The following is a 6000-nucleotide window of genomic DNA, read 5'->3' as shown; positions in this document are numbered from 1 at the left end:
CTGCACCACCAAATTCAAGGTATGTGCAAAACATGGGACGTGCTGGAATTTGCCCATATTTAATGCACACACAATATTGCTGGCGTTGTCCGATGCCACAAATCCACAGGAGAGTCCAATTGGGGTAAGCCATTCCGCGATGATCTTCCTCAGTTGCCGTAAGAGGTTTTCAGCTGTGTGCGTATTCTGGAAACCGGTGATACAAAGCGTAGCCTGCCTAGGAAAGAGTTGGCATTTGCGAGATGCTGCTACTGGTGCCGCCGCTGCTGTTCTTGCGGCGGGAGTCCATACATCTACCCAGTGGGCTGTCACAGTCATATAGTCCTGACCCTGCCCTGCTCCACTTGTCCACATGTCCGTGGTTAAGTGGACATTGGGTACAGCTGCATTTTTTAGGACACTGGTGACTCTTTTTCTGAGGTCTGTGTAAATTTTCGGTATCGCCTGCCTAGAGAAATGGAACCTAGATGGTATTTGGTACCGGGGACACAGTACCTCCAACAAGTCTCTAGTTGGCTCTACAGTAATGATGGATACCGGAACCACGTTTCTCACCACCCAGGATGCCAAGGCCTCAGTTATCCGCTTTGCAGTAGGATGACTGCTGTGATATTTCATCTTCCTCGCAAAGGACTGTTGGACAGTCAATTGCTTGGTGGAAGTAGTAAAAGTGGTCTTACGACTTCCCCTCTGGGATGACCATCGACTCCCAGCAGCAACAACAGCAGCGCCAGCAGCAGTAGGTGTTACACGCAAGGATGCATCGGAGGAATCCCAGGCAGGAGAGGAATCGTCAGAATTGCCAGTGACATGGCCTGCAGGACTATTGGCATTCCTGGGGAAGGAGGAAATTGACACTGAGGGAGTTGGTGGGGTGGTTTGCGTGAGCTTGGTTACAAGAGGAAGGGATTTACTGGTCAGTGGACTGCTTCCGCTGTCACCCAAAGTTTTTGAACTTGTCACTGACTTATTATGAATGCGCTGCAGGTGACGTATAAGGGAGGATGTTCCGAGGTGGTTAACGTCCTTACCCCTACTTATTACAGCTTGACAAAGGCAACACACGGCTTGACACCTGTTGTCCGCATTTCTGTTGAAATACTTCCACACCGAAGAGCTGATTTTTTTGGTATTTTCACCAGGCATGTCAGTGGCCATATTCCTCCCACGGACAACAGGTGTCTCCCCGGGTGCCTGACTTAAACAAACCACCTCACCATCAGAATCCTCCTGGTCAATTTTCTCCCCAGCGCCAGCAACACCCATATCCTCCTCATCCTGGTGTACTTCAACACTGACATCTTCAATCTGACTATCAGGAACTGGACTGCGGGTGCTCCTTCCAGCACTTGCAGGGGGCGTGCAAATGGTGGAAGGCGCATGCTCTTCACGTCCAGTGTTGGGAAGGTCAGGCATCGCAACCGACACAATTGGAGTCGGACTCTCCTTGTGGATTTGGGATTTCGAAGAACGCACAGTTCTTTGCGGTGCTACTGCTTTTGCCAGCTTGAGTCTTTTCATTTTTCTAGCGAGAGGCTGAGTGCTTCCATCCTCATGTGAAGCTGAACCACTAGCCATGAACATAGGCCAGGGCCTCAGCCGTTCCTTGCCACTCCGTGTGGTAAATGGCATATTGGCAAGTTTACGCTTCTCCTCCGACAATTTTATTTTAGGTTTTGGAGTCCTTTTTTTACTGATATTTGGTGTTTTGGATTTGACATGCTCTGTACTATGACATTGGGCATCGTCCTTGGCAGACGACGTTGCTGGCATTTCATCGTCTCGGCCATGACTAGTGGCAGCAGCTTCAGCACGAGGTGGAAGTGGATCTTGATCTTTCCCTAATTTTGGAACCTCAACATTTTTGTTCTCCATATTTTAATAGGCACAACTAATATAGACTGGATGATAATGATATGAAATCAATATATATATGTATATATAATATCACTAGTACTGCAGCCGGACAGGTAGATATATATTTATTAGGTAATGATGACTGATGACGGACCTGCTGGACACTGTCAGCTCAGCAGCACCGCAGACTGCTACAGTAAGCTACTATAGTAGTATGTATCAAGAAGAAAGAAAAAAAAAAAACCACGGGTAGGTGGTATACAATTATGGATGGACTGCCGAGTGCCGACACAGAGGTAGCTACAGCCATGGACTAACGTACTGTGTCTGCTGCTAATATAGACTGGATGATAATGATATGAAATCAATATATATATGTATATATATCACTAGTACTGCAGCCGGACAGGTAGATATATATTTATTAGGTAATGATGACTGATGACGGACCTGCTGGACACTGTCAGCTCAGCAGCACCGCAGACTGCTACAGTAAGCTACTATAGTAGTATGTATCAAGAAGAAAGAAAAAAAAAAAACCACGGGTAGGTGGTATACAATTATGGATGGACTGCCGAGTGCCGACACAGAGGTAGCTACAGCCGTGGACTAACGTACTGTGTCTGCTGCTAATATAGACTGGATGATAATGATATGAAATCAATATATATATGTATATATAATATCACTAGTACTGCAGCCGGACAGGTATATATATTTATTATGTAATGACTGATGACGGACCTGCTGGACACTGTCAGCTCAGCAGCACCGCAGACTGCTACAGTAAGCTACTATAGTAGTATGTATAAAGAAGAAAGAAAAAAAAAAAACACGGGTAGGTGGTATACAATTATAATATTATATATATATTAATTATATACAATTATATATATATATATATATATATATATATAATTAAACTGGTGGTGATTATTAAACTGGTGGTCAGGTCACTGGTCACACTATCAGCAACTTGCAAGTAGTACTCCTAAGCATACAATCACAATATATATTATACTGGTGTGGCACTCTGGCAGCAAAAGTGTGCACTGTACGTTATATGTAGTATGTACTCCTGAGTCCTGAGTCCTGCTCTCAGACTCTAACTGCTCCCCACTGTCAGTGTCTCCCCCACAAGTCAGATAATACAATACAGTCACACTATCTATCACTTCACTTCAGCAAGTACTAGTAGTAGTAGTACTCCTCCTAATGCTCCCCAAAATTACTACTGTGTCTCTCTCTAGTGAGACTGTCTCACTCTCTTCTCGAATCTCTATAAACGGAGAGGACGCCAGCCACGTCCTCTCCCTATGAATCTCAATGCACGTGTGAAAAATGGCGGTGACGCGCGGCTCCTTATATAGAATCCGAGCCTCGCGAGAATCCGACAGCGTGATGATGACGTTCGGGCGCGCTCGGGTTAACCGAGCAAGGCGGGAGGATCCGAGCCTGCTCGGCCCCGTGTAAAAAACCCTGAAGTTCGGGCGGGTTCGGATTCCGAGGAACCGAACCCGCTCATCTCTAGTTTAAAGGCTGGGTTTTTTTTTAAATTGGGAGGTAAAAGAGGACAGCAAAACAAAGTTCTATGGTAGAGTATGTATGTAGACACAATTACTGCAGCATTCATCCAATGCTCTTCCAACAGCTGTATTTACAACATCCAATCTTCCAAGGAGGTCTCCCATCCTTGTACTGGCCAGGCCCAATCCTACTTAGCTTCCAAGATCAGATGGCATTGGGCGTCCCCAGGATGGTATGATTGTAATAATAGTGTGGAATCATGGACAAGAGCCCATAAGTGCCTGCACATACAGCTGGAATAGTAGCCCAGTCCGAGTAGTTAAAATTTTATATTTAATGATATGACATAATCTATTGGTCGAAAGCCGAGAGAAGGTAGATGGACTTTACATAAATCAAAGTGGCGGGAGGGCGCACTTAGAGGTCCAAAAGGAGGGAGAAGCTTAAGATAGAGTAATTCCGGAGTGGAAGTCTCTGTTTAATCTTTTTCAATTTACAGCACCTGATCTCCCCTGGAGGTCCCCCAACCAGGTACTGGTCAGGCCCAACACTGCTTCGCTTCCAAGATCGGTTGGAATTGGGCATGTCCTGCGTGGTATGGCTGTAATAATCAGGAGACAGAGGGCCGGTTCAGAATGAAAGAAAAAGTGAGGCTAGTAAAAGGGAAGAGCTTACATTACAGGAAGGGTGCTTTTTCGTATCCTTCGTTGAAACCATCTGGATGAAGGTATAGATTATGTCATATCATTAAATATTAAATTTTAACTACTCGGACTGGGCTACTATTCCAGCTGTATGTGCGGACACTTATGGGCTCTTGTCCATGATTCCACACTATTATTACAATCATACCATCCCGGGGACGCCCAATGCCGTCTGATCTTGGAAGCTAAGCAGGATTGGGCCTGGCCAGTACAAGGATGGGAGACCTCCTTGGAAGATTGGGTGTTGTAAACACAGCTGTTGGAAGAGCATTGGATGAATGCTGCAGTAATTGTGTTTACATACATACATACATACTCTACCATAGAACTTTGTTTTGCTGTCCTCTTTTACCTCCCAATTTAAAAAAAAAACAGCCTTTAAACCATATGCGGTAGTGGGATTTGCATCCCATTTGAATACTTTGAACTACGGTCTCACTTTGCTTTTTTATTTACATCTCTTTCCCCTTTTTTTCACTTAATGAATATTATCATACTTTTACATTGATTAAAAATCGACCTGTCCAGTACATATGTGTATGTATGTGTCTATTTGTATATATATATATATATATATATATATATATATATATGTGTGTGTATGTGTGTACTCATGTATATATATATATATATATATATATATATATATGTATAGCTATAATCCTGGTAGTAATTTATTGCTAACTTGAAGTACTATATAAAACGATACACCAATAGGAGTACCAGGATTTCTAGTGCATTTGATAAATCTAAATTGCGCTATTCTAACCCCTGAACTCACTTTTTATTATCTTCACATATTGAATACTCAATATGGAGCGGACTAATGAATGGGAAAAGAAACAGATCCAAGCGAAAAATAACTATCAGGGAATTTTCCCAAATAGTTCATATGGACTCCAAAAACATAGCTGCTGCAAATATTGTATACTGAGGACTCTGCTATAACAGAAAATGGCCACCGGTGGATTCCGTCCTAGTAAACGTCAGTACGGACACTGTATGAACCCGCCAGCTACATAGAAGTTACGAGCTGACAGCTTTGAACATGTTCCGCCACACAGAGCCACGCTTGCGCACTTTGACAAATCGGACACCGAACGTGGGGCGGATATGACGACATACACAGCCCGGAGAGGAAGTCCGCGGCTCTGTATCATATTTATGTTTTATTAATGTTCTACTATGGTTTTTCAAAACACGCTTGCATTATCTAATATTCCCATCAATGGAATTACACTATCTTTGCATTTTGCTTGTAATTTGGACATTGATGATTAATTGTGTCAACTAATTACAGGAAGTGATGCGTACATCACTTCCCCTCAGGATGAGTATATATATATGGTCTGTCTCTAGTTTCAAATTACCCCTTGATGAAGTCCAGATAGGACGAAACGCGTTGGGAGCTGCCTTGATCTAACCTCCTTCACTAAAAGTTAAGATACTTGATCTCCTTTTTTTCTTTTTCTGATCTTTTTTTAATTGATTTTTTTATCTATATATTTTTTATGCAGTATGTCCTTTCTTTTATGTCTTTCAGCCTTTTTATGAGTTTTATAGTATTTTTAGCTTGTACATTTTTTTACCCAGTATTGTTTTAGCGCTTTGTATTGCAATAAATTTGTATTTATCCTTTCATATAACTGCTCAGCTCTGATATTGTCTGGCACCATTGGTCGCTTCTTACTACCTCATTTTTCGTTCACAAAATTGTTTATCTTAGGTACCTATACCAGTACCTATATATATTTGAGGTAACAAGCTGACGCCCTGGTAGATTTTAGGGAGTGCGTTATTTCTGGCAGTTCTCGTTACACTTTATTGCATTGTTCCCACACTAGTGTTAATATTTGAGATACTGCATTTGTGGCGCTGATAGCCTTCCTGGTACACACACACACATATATAT

The 6000-nt window shown here is 42.6% G+C and overlaps 3 pseudogenes; 1 reads left to right on the top strand and 2 right to left on the bottom strand.

The window, feature by feature from the left end:
* Nucleotides 1-3511: 3511 nt before the first annotated feature.
* On the bottom strand, nucleotides 3512-3630 carry LOC134948794 (5S ribosomal RNA; annotated as a pseudogene).
* A 244-nt stretch (nucleotides 3631-3874) lies between these two features.
* LOC134938859 (5S ribosomal RNA) lies at nucleotides 3875-3993 on the bottom strand (annotated as a pseudogene).
* Nucleotides 3994-4222: 229 nt separating this feature from the next.
* On the top strand, nucleotides 4223-4341 carry LOC134945025 (5S ribosomal RNA; annotated as a pseudogene).
* Nucleotides 4342-6000: the final 1659 nt, after the last annotated feature.

This window comes from Pseudophryne corroboree, chromosome 1 (assembly GCF_028390025.1).
Source record: "Pseudophryne corroboree isolate aPseCor3 chromosome 1, aPseCor3.hap2, whole genome shotgun sequence".
Lineage (NCBI taxonomy): Eukaryota > Metazoa > Chordata > Amphibia > Anura > Myobatrachidae > Pseudophryne > Pseudophryne corroboree.
This window is presented reverse-complemented; position numbering and strand designations above follow the sequence as displayed.